General features: G+C 41.0%; 1 long non-coding RNA gene across 1 annotated transcript; it reads left to right on the top strand.

The window, feature by feature from the left end:
- The first annotated feature begins 2,126 nt into the window (after positions 1–2,126).
- Positions 2,127–7,492, top strand: LOC146491173 (uncharacterized). The gene is made up of 2 exons (XR_014872216.1): positions 2,127–3,938; positions 4,711–7,492. It is a non-coding gene; the product is annotated as an uncharacterized LOC146491173 (long non-coding RNA).
- Positions 7,493–16,651: the final 9,159 nt, after the last annotated feature.

Raw genomic sequence — 16,651 nt, 5'->3', positions numbered from 1 at the left:
AAACTTTTTAGAAGGTTTGAATCCTGTTACATTTGGCATAAAACTAACACAGCATTTCCGAAAAGGAACATCATTTCAACATTAAATTATGGTAGTGTTAGTGTGAAAGACTTGTAAATGGAACCATCAATTCTGCCGTCTACCAAAAAGTCCTGAAGGAGAATGTCCGGCCATCTGTTTGCGTCCTCAAACTGAAACACACTTGGGTTAACCAGCAGGACAATGATCCAAAACACACCCGTCACCCAACAAAGTCCACCTCTGAGTGGCTTACGAGAAAACAAATGAAGACTTTGGAGTAGCCTGGTCAAAGTCCTGAAATGAATCCGATTGAGACGCTGTGGCATGACCTTAAAAAGGAAGGAGAAGGAGAAGAGTCCAAGCAGCATGCAAAATATCTGACCTTTGTATTGCCTTTAGTGGTCATTATGAGTGTGTTAACAAGTCGTTAACTCAACTGAGCTGGTTTATAACCAAGCCACAGAGGAGGAGCAGGGCATCACCCAACATTTGATTTGGAAAACAAACTTCTACAGCTCCCAAATCAGCTCCTTCCACTCACTAATTCTAGTCCATGAGCCAAAAAGGGTAAATTTGCTGCTGTTCCTGACAAAACAAATGACAGAGCCATTGATTAATTACCTTTTTTTTCTTTTTTTTTTAACCTGTCCCGTTTGGCTCTTTTGCCATCAGAATTATTGTCTAAAGGCGAAGAAAGATGCCCAACGGATTTTCTTTACCAAATTGACCATCCCAGCTTTGCCGTAATGGTCCATTTGATTCACCTTTTATTCTTTATTTTATTTTCACTTGCTGAATACGGGACAGACTTGACTGGGGGAAAGAAAAGGGAGAAAGAAAGAGGGAAAGAAAAACAGTTGAGAAGAGGGATGGGGGAGAAGGGCAAAAAACAAAAACCAACAGAATAAGCAGAAAAAAAAATACATATATCGATCACCTGGATCACCTGTTGAGAAAGAAAAAAGAAAACAAGCAGAAGAAAACGAGAGTAATAGAATAAACAACATCACAATGATATATGGGAATATAACAGTAAATACTAAATAGGGCTGGGCGATATGACCCAAAATTCATATCTCGATATATTTTACCTGGACGGCGATATAAGATATATATCTCGATTTATTTTTTTAAGCCATAAAGTAAGAACAAAAAGAGAGTTCTTAGTCAAAGCTGTGTCCCAGATGTCACACAGGCACTTTTATTAACATAGAGCATAGATGTACATAAAATTTACTCAAAAATAAATTATGAGCATTTATTAAATAATAATGCTCCATCAATAAAAGAAAACAATGTTGTTTTTGTGCATAACAAAAAGCTCACAATTGTGCAGTCAAAATGTAAACTAAAAGATGCAGAGCATAGTAACAAAGACGGATTTCACAGCTGCTCTGTTCCCAACTTCTACTGTGTGACTGACAGCATTGAGTTTGAAATCCTCTTCATAACCATGTCTCTTAACAGGTGCCATTTATGGCCCTTATACACAGTAGGGTAATATTACGTTGAAGCACAGTACGTATCACTCCGCGAGGCTCCTCGGTCGCCGTAATGCTCTGACAATCCAGCAGCACCGTAGCTTACCAAAGTCGTACTAAAACATTTTTTGACAGATTGCTGAGCGCTGTGTACCACATAAAATCGCTTCGCGGCCATCAAGCACAACCAGAATTCATACATGAGGCGCGCTGTCAACTTTTGAGAAAATGAAAGGATTTTAGGCCGTGCAGCGCCTCTGGGCTGCATGGCGTTAGCGTGGTTAGCTCGTTAGCCTGGTTAGCTCGTTAGCGTGGTTAGTTAGCTAACACGTTGACGGCGTCCAGCCCCACGCACGGGGCGATGCGCAGTAACTCGTTAACGGAGATTTGCCGTGTCCATCTTGTCGCTTCCTGCAGGTGAAGCGATGGGGGAGGAGGGGCGAGGCCGAGTAATGTTGCGTAAAGACAAAAGTGGACGAAAGAGAGGCAAACTTGCGGCTCCACAAGTATAGTTATAACGTAACATAGACTATATCGATATAAAGGATATTGTCACATCTTATATCTCGTATAAAAATATATCGATATTTTTTAAAAACTCGATATATCGCCCAGCTCTAATACTAAATATTAAACATTATTGTGCAGCACATAAGATCGACAGCACAGTGTGCTTTGAGGTAGGAGCCAAAAAGGGTGTAGTTTGTGTGTGTGATCACCCGTGTGTACACCTGTGAGCATGGACGCGCTTGTTTTCTTAAAAGGTTCCTTCATGTAATGATCTGCTAGAGGGTGTGGGGGGCCACTGCCCCGTCCTCCAGGGCATGAAGCAGGTATGGAGGAGATCAAAACTCCAGACATCCAGAGGCCCCCAGAACACAAGAGACCAAGGAAGACCAACAGAGGGGCAGCCGCGCCACTGTCCCAGAAAGAGCTGAGGAGAGTCCCAGATGAGGGGTCACTCAGCAGCCACGGAGCAGAAGCCAGGGGGGGTTGCAGTGACGTGCCCGTGAGCTCCGCCGGCAGCCAGCTGTGCCTGAGTGACCGAGCCCCAGGCCGAGAGGCCGGGGGCACCCCACCTCCGAAGTGGCCCAAGCGAGCCCCAGGCTCCAGGCCCCGATAAGCAGCCGCCAAGGAGTGAGCCGGTGTGTACCCGGACGCCCATCCCCGGACACAAAGAACCACCAACGCACCGATGTCTGAGGGAGTCCGCCCCCGGCAGGGGAAGTGGTGGGGGGAGATAGGCCTCCAAACCTTGGAGGGCCTGAGATGTCCTCAGAGAGGTGGCGTCTGATACCCAACTTGACATATATACACAGACATACAGGCACACACAGATACAAACATCCATTCCCACCCTCATGCTCTCATATGCACTTACTCCACACTCAACCAACGTGGAGACAGACATAAAGAGACGCTGTACACACAATCACACTCCCCAAGCGTACTCTACGAACCGGGTCTAGGTACCCTTGCCCCTGGAGGGGGGAACTGCACCCAGACCCAGGTTGTGTTACCCTTTTCCCTGCGGTGGGGAGAAGCAGACCGCCCCGACTCCGCAGCAGCAGGGAGGCCCCACATTCCGGACCCCAGTCAGACGGCCAACTCCTCCTCCTAGCCCCCCTGCTCCAGCAGGCCGCAGAGAACGAGGGTGAGAGAAGACTCCTAACTAGAGTTGGATGTCTCGAGACCGGTCTTGGTCTCGAGACCGGTCTTGAGACCACTTTTACGTGGTCTTGGTCTCGTCTTGGTCTCGACGGACTTTTGTCTTGGTCTTGTCTTGGTCTCGACGGACTTTTGTCTTGGTCTCGGTCTTGGTCTCGCTGTCTCGGTCTTGCGCTCTCACGCTCTCAAATCGACATAGTGTTCGGGAGATTTGGAGTCAACCATCAGCGGAGCGGGGGGTGTCTTACTGGGCTTAAGCCCGGGTCATTTTTTCAGAAGCATGGGGTTTTCTGGAGTGTAATTTGTTTGTTAGATGCCTGACTGACAACTGTATAAAACAAAAACAACACACGAAGCACAGAGCGCACCGTCGTAAATTCCCCCTGATTTTGGTATGATCCGAGCTTTGCCACTAGGCAACTGAGCACAGCACCCAGGTGAGCGAGGGGGGAGAAGCTGCTGCCTGCGAGTTTGCTGCAGAGGAGAGCTTAAGTTTGACCAGGTACCAACGGAAATCATTCGTACTGAACTAATAATGTAAATATGACGGTGTATCACAAAAGATTGATATCAAACTGATCACTTGGTTGCGTTACTTACTCTTCGAGTGAATCAACGACAATGCTGATTTTTTTAGAGTCTTAGCTTACATCTCATATTTTCAGTTGTTACCCTCCACGGCTAAACAAACTCTCTAAATCGGTTTCAGTTGTGTACTGATGAACACAACAATGGACATAAGGAGCTTCTTTCAAAGAAAAAACTCAGGTAGATGTTATTTTATATATTATGCTTTGTATGTTGTTCAGTATATTTCTATGCAAAACAAGAGGAATTTCAATACACAGCAGTATATTCACAGTTGAAACCAGATATTTACATACACTTTAGGGAGAAAACATAAAACCTTTTTTTTACTGTTAAACATCAATTTAGAGTAAACTTTTGTTTTAGATAAATAAATGTTGAAATGTCTTTTGAATTAGTTAAATGTCAGAATAAAAAGAGGGAGCTGTCTATTTTAATCACTTTCATCAAATGTAGGAGTACATATACACAAAGTTTATTGTTAATTAAGATTAATTAAGAAAACTCCAGATGATTCCATTCTGAGCTTAAGAAGCTTCTGATTGGTTAGTAGAGTCCATGTGGGTAAATTGGTGGCACAGCTGCAGATGCATATAAGGCAAAACACAGAGCTTTGAAATGTTTCTTTGAAATGGGAAAGTTTCTTTGAAAAATCAAGAGATGTCAACCAAAACACCTGAAAAAGAATTCTGGAAAAGAATTGTGGAGCTCCATAAGTGTGGCTCAATTTTGAATACAATTTGGTGTCATTTGCAATTAAGAAATACAGACAGTTTCTCTCTTTACTCTTAAAGTTAACAAATATGTTTTTTATATTTATCAATCTAAAAAAATAAACATTTAGTCTGATTTTACAATCAGATGTTACAATTAAAAAGTGTTTGTGTTTTTATCTGAAGAGTATGTAAATATCTGGTTTCCACTGTATATTTGTGTTTGGCTTGATTGTCAGCACAAAGAGGGAGAGAGAGGAACAGAGAGGGAGAGAGACGACGAAAATGACGACAGAACAGAGATGGAACAAGAGCAGGTGAGACACACATGTTAGTCAAATGGTTGTTTGCCAAAACTCATCAGAACATGTATCTCGTACCTATTGTATCTTTTTAGATAGCGTTTGTTACTTTTAAAATTCTATATTTATTAAGTTATGCAGGCTTGTTTGCTCAACAAGGCTAAATAATTATATAAACTTTTCAGAATCTAAATAGTGTACTTTGGTAGAATTAAAAAATAAGTGTAGTGCAGGTCTAAGATGATTTTTAGTGCTGCTATCATCTAGTTCTGATTCTGGTTCTGTCTTGGTTACTGTTGTAGTCCTGTTTTAATTCCGGATCAGTTCTGGGTCTGGTTGAATTGGGGTTTAGTCCCTGTGTCTTGATACAGGCCCGACTTTGTTCTGCCTTGCTGCTTAATTAAAAAACTCGTTTAAGGTGTCCTGCATATGTGTGTGTGTGTGTATATATATATATATATATATATATATATATATATATATATATATATGAAGTCATTCTTTTTTGAACAAAGCTCAAAACAGAGCCTAATAATCTTTCAGTCATTTCTACCCTCACTTAATTTCCTTTGGCTGCTCAGCTCTCACACAGTGGCTCAGCTACGCTCCAATCCCTCCATATTGTGGCCAATCACATGCGAGGATATAGGATAATATCATTATGTGAAAAACAGAGAGGGTGAGAGACGTAACAGTCAAGTGGAGCATGCGTCTGTCCTCTCAGTGAGTGAGTGAGACAGTAGACAGCGGTGAGGAGGGCTGTGCGAAAGCAAAAACACATAAATATGCCCGAGACCCGTAAACGAAGCAGCATCTGGCTGCAGTTTAAAGACTTTTTTTGTCTCGGTCTTGGTCTTGGTCTCGTCTCGTCTCGGTCTTGGTCTTGGTCTCGTCTCAACTTGGTCTTGGCCTTGTCTTGGTCTCGATACCCTCTGGTCTTGGTCTTGTCTTGGTCTCGGATTAGGCGGTCTTGACTACAAGTCTACTCCTAACCTTGATTAATTACCTTAATGCTGAAAATTAAGCACCCCACAGGGAACAAAACAGAAAAAGCTATTATATTTTACCCTAAATATCATAACAGGTAATAGTCTTTATTCTTAATGTGTAATTAAAATTAAACTATAGCAGTGCTGATGTAGGTTTACAACAGCAAACAGGGCAAAAAAAAGGAGCAGAGTTGCTAGGTCGAGACTATCCCTCTAAGGCATAATCATCATTTTCATATCTAAATTAATGACGGCGTAAAAGCAAAGGTCTTGGAAAATCTCAGAAATGGTCCAGTAGGTATTAGCAAAGCGGAAGACATCAATCAGAGTAACAGTAGTGCAGCACTGATGTGCAGTAACGTCTGCTGTGAATTGTCTGTTGGGCTCCTGGTGCACACGTTGATTCATTCAGGAAACAGCGTGGCTGCACACTCATTAACGGTCTCCCTCTCTCTTTGTGACAGTGGTGGAGTGCTCCAGCTGTAGCTGTGTTTTGCTGCTACAGGATAAAGAAAAACAAGAGTAGTCCATCTCATTCACAGATCAGCACTGTGGATCCGTTCCCCTTTAACTGCCAACAAATTGCAGGTTGCTATGGTAACAGAGATCTCGCAGACAGAGGTGGACAAAGAATAAGTCCAGGATGGGAATTTGACTATCCCATGCCAGCTTGCTCACACAGACAACACAAGCTCTCCTTTTTCTTTCTTTTTTTTTTAGGCAAACAGTGTGCGTTGAAGTATTGGGTATCAGAGCAGATAGAAACAAAAACTAATTAGGAATACATCATCCACAGAACATTAATCTACAAGATATAACTGATCAGGTCAGACAGCATGTTGGGAGTACTGGGATATTCCCAGTTGGTTAAAAAAAGAACATCACCATGCATCAGAAGTAACTCTCACCTATAGACATGTACACACTGCAATTTTAGCAATCTCCTAAATTAATTGCAAGCCACCTTGTGCAGCATGTATCCAGTAAACTCAAGTAAAACTAAATAAATTATCCTCAACTCTTTCATATATTCCCAAACAGCAGTCTCTGTATTAGTTGTTTACGTTTAGCGAGCATTCTAGCAATGATTAAATTTTATATTGGATTCTGATGACTTCTCCTCGTCATCCTGCTTTTGGGGAGGTTTTATCAGAGTCTGAAGCTTCCTCGGTCCTCTTAAGGTAACTTATCGATAGGTCTTCTTGTGTCTTGGGTGGTTGTAGCTCTGTATGCTGTATGAAGAGCTTTAATTGCTTGAGTAGAAAAGTGCTACATAAGAGCCAGTTCATTTATCATTCACCAAGGCTGAACAGGTGCACATGTCCAACTGTTAGATGTGTGATGTGTGTGTAAACCGATGCAGATAGCTTTAGCTGCCATATTCATAAAGGTGGTTAGTTAGCTTGGTGATTAGGTACATGACCAATTGTGACTATGACATAATGAGTGGATAAAACTGCTTTTCACTGGTAAATGTTAAGAAAAAAAATGTGCCCACATGAAAAACACACTTTACTCATCCCAGTATTTTTATGTACCACTGTTACGTTCCCCTAAAAAGGTCCAGGTGATGAAAGAAGGTAACAAAAAGTGTCCAGGTTGAAAAAAGGAGACAGGTAGGTAAAATGGTTAAATTAAAGGGTTTTATTAATGTTTCTATTAATAAATAAACTAAAAGAGACAAACAAGCCTCTGTCACCTTTTAAAAAAATAGAACAACAAAACTCAGGTGTTGGTCAAGGAACTGAAAAGTAGGTCTCTCCACTAAGCAGGAGCAATCACCCACCATACATACACACAGCTCACTAGCTGCAACACACCAAGACTCTCTCGCACTAGGGCTACGTCCACACGTACACGGATATTTTTGAAAACTGAGATTTTCTGTTTTCATTTGAAAAAATTATCCCGTCCACACGTAAACGCAAAAATGAAGGAAAACACTGCTAGGAACATCCCAAAGCAACAGGTGGCGATATATTCCTAACCGTGTAGAAATGTTGGCCAATCAGAAGTCTAGAAGCCTCGGTGGGAAATAGTAAACAAAGATGGCGCATAGAAGCAAAACTGAGTCGTATGTGTGGAGGGACAGTAACTGTGTGTATATGTAAGCATTTAAACACTGCAGAGAGTACAATTAACAGTATTGTAGAAATTCATTACACCGAAACAATAATGTGGCGCACAGTGTGACGTCAAAAAAGGCGCACACCTTTGATGCTGCGTTTTCTCAGTTTTCCTCGTCCACACGTAAATGCAAAGACAGAGTTTTTGAAAATATCCACCCTGGCAGACGTTTTTGAAAATCTCCGTTTTCAGTGACCAAAAACGCTGTTTATGTGCGGACAAAAGGTGCAAACGCATAGAAAAATCTGAGTTTTCAAAAATACCCGGGTAGAGCTCACTTTTCTCTGGCTCTAAGTATTCCTAATTGCTGATGGGGGTCAGCTGTACAAAAAAAGATGGCACCTAAGGCAGGAGAGATGTCAGGACACACCCACACAAGGTCAGTTTCAAAGGAGGCCCTGCTAGGGCCGTAACAACCACTGAATGCTGAACAAGTTGAAATGGCCTCCAGTGGTCACAAAAAGCATCTCCATCTTTAATCAATCCAGATGAATCATTAATTAATGAAATCAGAGTCTGTTTTTTAACTTAAATGAATGGACATTGTGTCCGGGTGCAGCCGACTAGGTGCAGATGTAGCAGAGAAGGAAAAACCTGGAGCATGTAGATAGTTAGCTGCTGGAATAACCTCTTTCTTGCCTTGCTCTGTTTCTCACAGGAAGTCTAATCACACCACATTACACAGACAGCTGAACTCTTATTCTGACAAATTCCTGGGCAACATTTTCAGAACTACGTCTACAAAATCACATGATTTCATGTATTAAACCATTTAAATTTGACCTTTTTCATGTCATGTATGCATAAAGGGAATTCTGCAACAAAGTACTGAGCTCAGATCAATGTGAAGATGTTAGCTCAGAATACCCAGACTTGATCAGGAAACATATCTGCCTGCTCATCTCTGTTTTTTCATGCTTCAAGAGTCAACTGAAGACACGAGTTTCACCGGCTGGTGTTTCTTTTTTGTTTTTCTTTTTAATAAATTCTAGCAGACAATTATTCTGTAGAAAACAGACTGACTTCATTAATACAAAAACACAGAGTGTTACAACATGAAGAGCTACATAATGTAAAATCAAGACTGACACAAGTGTTAAAAAGGAGCTTTATCTCAATTATTAGCAGAGCTTCTGTATTTCCATTTTCACGGCACATGAGCATTCTTGATTTTCTCTTGTTGTGTCAAACTTATTTTTCACAATAACAGCTTTAAAACCTTTTGAATAAAGAAGGCAAAGATATAATTATGGCCATACAAGAAATTTAGGAGGGGCTTTTTGAAATATTTCCCTCCTGCACTGCTACATCATACCTTAGACTTCCTCCACTTCACAAATCTTCTTTTCAATCCTGGGTAGATCTGCAAATGCCACTGAATTTCTGAAAGTTGAACCTTGCATAGCGCTGACTTTGACACCCACACAACTCAGCTTTTTCATCATGCACACAATGCCTAGATAAGAAATCCAATTAAGTCGATGCTGCACAGTCTTTTCCCCCCATTTCTGCAATTATCTCATACATGTCTATAAACAATAAGCCATTGAGAGAGTAATACATTTTTGTCATAGATATGCAAATGCGCTGTTATTAGGGAATGGAACAGTAACAAGGCGAGTGAGTTTTTGATCGGCATCGATCACAACTGAAGTTCAAGCAGGAAGAAACCCTGGTCATGCAAACGTCTCGTCTTGCTGGTTTGGTGGGGAAACAAAAGGCCTGTGCTGACTCCTGCTTGAACGACGCGTGCTGTGGCAGATAATTATCAGAAGTATCTTCCGCACAGTGGAGAGGAGATCCAAACTGTTTAGCTTGAATGGTGTTTGTTGTGAGGCCTCCTGAGTGAAAGTGTGTAGGTTTGGGCTCCAACCGAGCGATTCACCAGGTGAATGTGTCTGATTATTTCTTCCTGTGTGGTTAAATGTGCAAATCAGTGAACACGGCTGCTTTAACATTCAATGGAAAGAATGCACACAGTGTCTTGACCCTCTGTGGCAGTTGACTGCAAGCCGTGTTCAATCACTGCACCCAGCAGTCGCCTAAGAATCCTTAACGTGCAATGGCTTCTGCAAGCAAAGATTTGACATTTTTTGTCTAACCTTATCAAATATACAGTGTGTATACAGTGTGACACACTTTAAAGGCCATGGCGGTGGTTTTATTAAGTGCTGCCACTGTCAGCTGTTCCTGTGTGACAAACCACATGTTGCTTGTGTGTGAATGTGTACAGTTTTGTATATGTATGTGCATATTTGCATGTACATTATATGTTATATACTCTTACATGTCTTACAATTCTTTCTTTTTTTAATGTTTTCTTTCTATTTTGATTCTTTTATTATATTATCCCTCTGTTCAGCACTTTGGCCGACACTTGATGTCTTTTAAATGTGCTATATAAATAAAGATGACTTGACTTGACTTGACATGTGTCACCATATTCCACATTTTGATGGGGATTTCTGTGGTTCCAGCTGGAAACCACTAGGCAAATGTGTAAACCACTAAGTTATGGAGCCACCAAATTATCAATCCTATATATATGTACATTATTCTACACCATTCCTCATTTAGATCAACATCCATCCATCCATCCATCCATCGTCTTCCTCTTATCAAGCGCCGTGTTGCGGGGGGAGCAGCCTGAGTAGGGGAGGCCAGACCTCCTTCTCCTCAGCCTACTCCTTCAGCTTATCCGAGTGAACACATAGGTGTTCTCTCCAGTGTGTCCTCTTGAGCCTCCTCCCAGTAGGACATGCCCAGAAAACCTAACCCAGAAGGAATCCAGGAAGCATCCTAGTCAGATGCCCAAGCCACCTCAACTGCCTCCTTTCAAATTCGACGGGTAATGGCTGAACTCATCACCCTATCTCTAACTGAGATCCCAGCCTACCTTTGAAGGAAGTATTCACAATACAATACAGCTGCTAGTATTCGCAGTCTCTCGCAGTCTGAGCCAGAGCTCATCAATATAGGTGAAGATAGGGAAGTAGATTGATTGTTGAATTGTTGTAATGTTGTATGTTAGATCTAGTTTTTCTCCAAAGGGAATTTGTACCTTCCGCTAGAATTTTTCCACAACCTCTGATTTGTCAAACAAATGTGTCATATCAAAATGTCATCCTACTTCTCTGCTAATGTTTTTGGTTTACTGGGATCTGGTCATCCTACAGCAGGAGGCTCCATATGTCCTTCATACCCGGTCTCTGGTGTTATTCAGTAGTCTTTCATTGTTAAAAATTAGGATGAATGGCAGTCACAAGCAGCCAAACAAAGCTGCACTGTTTTCCGTCATTTCACTAATTAGCTAATTATTTTAGCAAACAGGGAGGTACGGACGACTTTTCATGGAAATAATCAATAACACTAAAAGTGTTATTCAGCCTCATTAAAACATGCTTTGAAATGAGCCTCCTGTACAACAGCAATTTGTTGTTTTCAGACCATTTCAGAATGAGATTCACAAACTGCATCTGCTTTGTCGATAATATTGAAAGCCTTTTTCACAGAAAAACTGCAAGATGTTACCCACCCACCACAACACAAAGCTGCACACAGCATGGGATTATTGTCATAGTAATCATCTTGTTTACTTATAAAAAAAAAAAAAGAAGAAGAAGAAGAAAAAAGTAAAAAAAAAACCACCCATAGCTATAAAACATAAATGGATAAATGTTTTGGATGTGAACTAAAAACAGAGCTCAAATGCCAGTTAATGCACACTTTAAACCGTTCTGTTTTGTTTCCTCCAGCAGTTTCTCTTGCCATTGAAAACCATACTAAGGTTTAAGCAGCATGTTTCACTTTCTACAGAAATAACAGTTTGAATAGTTACTTAAATATTACTTAACTGTATAGTTTCACCAAGTTTTCATGTCAGCTTTAATGTCCACAGTTGTCACGCTGCTCCAGTCTGCCTTGCTAAATGTTGGTCCCAGTCAAAGCAGGTTTATGATGTCACACCTTTGACGATCAATGAACCTAGATCCCTACTGCTGTCTCTGAAAGATGACTTATAATCTGATTTAGCACCATGTTGTTTGGTTAGTCACCTTTGGCCAGACTGAACAACACCAGTAAAGCTGAAGTTAATTTACAAATACATCAGACATTCATAAAGGTCATTTTTGAAACTGTTGTTCACCCATGAAGCAAAGTAGGGAATAGATGTTAAAAAATGTAAATGTTGTGTATCAGTTACTAACGATACAACCAAATCGAATGCCTAAAGTATGAAATCAGTTTCATACTTCATACTTTCATAATAAAATAAATGCATCTTTTTAACTCATATATTTTAGCCAACACATTTACTGAGTTTTCATAGTAAAGAAATATTACTTTAGGTATTGTATGGCTTTCAGTGGCTAACTTAAATATAGACAGCAGCAGAATAAAAGTCATACAATAGCTGTGTCCAAATTCAGAGGCCGCATCCTCCTGAGGCTGCATTTGTAGGCAGATTATGTCACAGCAATGCGACAAAGGCTGTCCAAATTCGTAGACTCCGACAAATGCAGCCGACAAATGCGCCCTCCTTCTCCCCAGATTTGAACGATGGGGCGGGTGTATCTTTTGTGGCTCCACCTATCCCAGAATTTATAGCACGGACAAGCTAATTCCAGTTTCCAACAATGGAGCAGCTACTAAGTTTTAATATAACTCTTTCTGGTTCACAAAATAAACTTTTAAGATATTTTCAGGCGAGGATGTAGCTGTGTAAACTTCAAATATCTGCTCGATTTATCAAGATATCACATGTTTGCAAAAGTGCTCCGACGTTTTCGGAGACGTCTGTTACCCACCAGCTTCATAGGTGACCGGGAGGTCAAGGCTCACTAGAGCCGGCGAGAACAGTGAACTCTCAGCACATCATTTTCAAACCCCCCCGCGGTCTTTCGCTACTCAGGTTAAACATGATGTATAAGTCACTTAGATAACTTAAAAATGTTATTGGTTGGCTTTTTTCAGTGTTTTATTTTGAGTAAATCAGTTTGGGTGAGATTACAGCTGAATAAACGTCAAACAGAAAACTGATTAAACAGAAGTGTGAGATGGTCGAGAATTTACGCCATTGTCCTGTTATATTTTAGATAGCAAGGAGCTGAGCTTATTAAACTCCACCGAGACAGCTGGTGATGCAAATCTGAAGGCTAGACTGTCCAGTTTCACAGCAGATCACTTCCGGTTTCCTCAGTCTTTCTCAGCCCACGTAGACCACGAAGGCCGGGTCCTCCGAAGGATGCGACGTCTGAATTTGGACACAGCTAATATGCTGACACAATAGCAAAAGCTAGCTTTCACTGCAATGGCGTTTGACTGAAAAAAAAAGATGAGAAAGAGTCACACGTGTCACTAAATTTGTAGACTTTTGTAGATGGTGATTACCAAACAAAAATTAAAGCCGAAATAAAGTTGTGTTATGAGATATAAGAAAAAGAAGTGCGCAGCTCATAAAGGAATCAATTTCTCATCCACCACATGTGAAGGAAGCCATAAAGATCCATATGTGCACGCTGAAAAACATTCTGCACATAGAATGAACTGAAGCGCTACAAAGAGTATTGAAAGCACATGCTAGAGCCCTTACAGCAGCAGCATGAATCATTGTGCAGCTTGTTCAGAACACAATGCATTATTGAAAGCTAATAATAGCTTAAAGTACACCTTTATCCACGCACTGCACTTATTATTTGTCATTCTTTCAAATGGGACAGGTTTTTCACACAAATGACAGCTAAAAACTCCTCATCGTCAGTAAATGTTAATCTAACAAAATCACACATGTAAGTACATACATAGCACACCGTGCAGGTTTACTTCCCATATTAATTAAAAGGAAAGCCCTTCTATGAGGTCAGTCCTGGGTGATCAAAGAGGGAAGTGTTTAATTTGGTCTATATCGTATTACTTTGTCTTGTAAGAGGGGATCAGGGTTTTTTAAAATAGCCTTTAACGTGAATCCTCTTAAGCTCCCTCACTCCACTCTTAATTACAGAGGGCAGAGCATGTTTAATCCCTTCTTGATGAGGAGGAGCATTAGCTGTGGATAGAGGAGACTTCTTAGAAATCAAATGAATTTCCCCATTGAATCCGTTTAATTAATTAGTTCATACCGGCAGAGAAACGATAGTATCACAAGTAACCCAAATACAACAAGATCAGCAATAAACAGGAAGCAAACAAGATATGAGCAAATGTTATATTCATAAATAGAGATCTTCCCACGAAAATAAAAGTCCCACTTATTGTGTGTTTATTGTGCATTTTTCTTATGAAACATTTGTGAATATCTTTGTCACAAAGTAGTACATTTAAACTTAAACTGATGAGCATGGTCATTTCAAGAATGCAGTCTGGTGATGGGAAGTTACAGTAGTCCAACTGTGAATGAGAAATAATTTGGTAGTGGTTTTGAGTATTTTAAAATGGCTGTGATTAGGTTGGGTTAACTGAAGGCCGCTGTATAATCACAGTCATTACTTCTGTGCAGATATGTTATATACCCCAGACTCGAGATGATTAGGAATAAAAATGTTCAGTGAACAATTTGCTTCTATTGTGTGATCGTATTTATAAGATGCAGAATATCTGTTTCTCTATTTTCTGTCTCTCTGCGCAAGCTAGGGTCTACATGTACCATATGCTACAGCCTAAGGGCAGAGTTGTAGTTCAGGGCACTGGGTTTGAGAGGACGACTGCTGTTGCCTGCTGAAGTTGTCAGCATGTGGAGTGTAGCTCATTTGTGGCATAGCTGCAATTTCCCTTGGACTGTGTGTGATTTTATCCCTTTTATGTGATGAATATTGTAGCTGGACTTGTTTCCCATTTCTCTCCATGATTTGATTCATTATCATTTAGCATTTGTACTGGTTGTCATCTTTTGCCCATGGCTGAGAGAGTTGGTCAGACCTAGATCTGTGTGGGAGCTGAAGACTCCTCGTTGTTTACGTGAACACACTGGAATTAATCAGATAACTACAAGCATATTTCCTTTAATAATGGTGTTCTGGCCTCTGTAGTAAAATGTTGTGAGCATCATGAGTGGAGTGCTCATTATGCTCACAATAATGAGCATAATGACCACTAGCAGTGCTTGTTTCTCTAGTATGATGAGCTCTAACTCCTGACTAAAACTCTTCAAATAAACAAAAGAAAGGTATGCAGAGGAATCATTCACCCTAGACTGGGGATGAACTAATAAGCCACTACTTTAGAGTACAGAAAAACGGATATGGAAATTCTGCTTGGAAAATTGTGGTGAAATAACTGGAAAAGAAAAACGTGTCCTGTGTTAAGGAAAGATTTTTTTATTTATTTTTTTAAACATGTTTACGAGCTTAATTGGAGTGACAAGTTGTTTTGTGTATTAGTTGAAGTTCTGATAAAACTGGTATGACACTCAGGGTTGAGACACAAATGATCTGATAGATGACCAAATAAAGAATATAATTATATACACACAGGATGGTAGTGAAGACGCCTGGGCAACAACAGACAGCTGAATCAAATCTCCTAAGAGGACATGGGAAGTAAAACTAAAAGTAAGACACAAATGACTATCAAAACAAAAAATGCATAATGGAGAATAAGACTTGCCAACAAGATACAAGATGATAATTAAGAACTTTGGAATAAACAATGCCAAACAGAAACTAGAAGACAAGAGAAACAAAGACAAACCAGACGCTACTGTTAAAAATAAATAGTGCTGTCAACGTTAATCTCGTTAAAATGACGTTAACGGCATAACCGCATTAACGCGGCAAATCTCTGTTAGCGAGTTAAGCGGATCGCCCCGTGCAATGGGCCGCACGATGCTAACGCTTTAAAGAGCTAACCACGCTAATGCATTGACACTGTGCAGCCCTCACACGGGGCGATCCGCATCAACTTGCTAACAGATTTGCCGCGTTAATGCAGTTATGCCGTTAACGTCATTTTAACGAGATTAACGTTGACAGCACTAAAAATACATAATTTTTTTTTAAACTACAAAATAATAAATTCAACATCAACACTCAGATTGTAATTGTGTCACGGTTTGGCATGGCAAACCGTGGGGGGGGGGTGGGGGGGGGGGGTGGGGAAGGAGGACCCAGGCGCGGTGCTCTATGTACAAGCAGTGCGTTTATTTACAGTGAAAACTGTACACACAACAATACATCCCCGTGTGCTCCCGACTTCCACTCCGTGTCTTCTCCCAGTGTTTGTGCTCGTGTGTCCGCTCCCTCGTGCCAGTGCACTCTGTGTCTGCTGCCCTCTCATCCAGCAATCCTTCGGGAAGTCTCACGAAATGATCCCGCGTCGGTGGGAGCTCCAAGACTCTCTTAAGTAGCTCCCCCGACGAGGCCTGATCAGGAGCAGGTGTGTGGCTTCGGGTGTGGCCAGTCCACCAGCAGGGCCACACCCACCCGGCCTGAAGGCGCCCGCAGAACCCTGACAAATTGTAACCGAAAATGCTAAATACTAAAGAATTTAAAGTTCACGAAACTCAAAACTTTGAGTTTCAAAACCAGGGCCATTGCATGCTGGTACCCTTTGGTACGCTGGTGCCTAAATAACTACATTTCTGTTAGATGACAGCAAAGCTAGCTAATATTAGCTTTCCAATATTTAGGCTGTAATGACTTCTTTTATCATTTTGCTGCATCCTGCTGTGTGAGCAAACATTACTGATGTGAAGACTAATAGAATTAGTTGTTTATCTAATCCCATCATTTCTAAATCCACGAATTGAAAATGTCACGCTTGGTTAA

The sequence above is a fragment of the Neolamprologus multifasciatus genome, chromosome 23, assembly GCF_963576455.1.
Source record: "Neolamprologus multifasciatus chromosome 23, fNeoMul1.2, whole genome shotgun sequence".
Classification (NCBI taxonomy): Eukaryota; Metazoa; Chordata; class Actinopteri; order Cichliformes; family Cichlidae; genus Neolamprologus; species Neolamprologus multifasciatus.
Note: the sequence above shows the minus strand (reverse complement) of the source record. Positions and strands in the feature narration are given on the sequence as shown.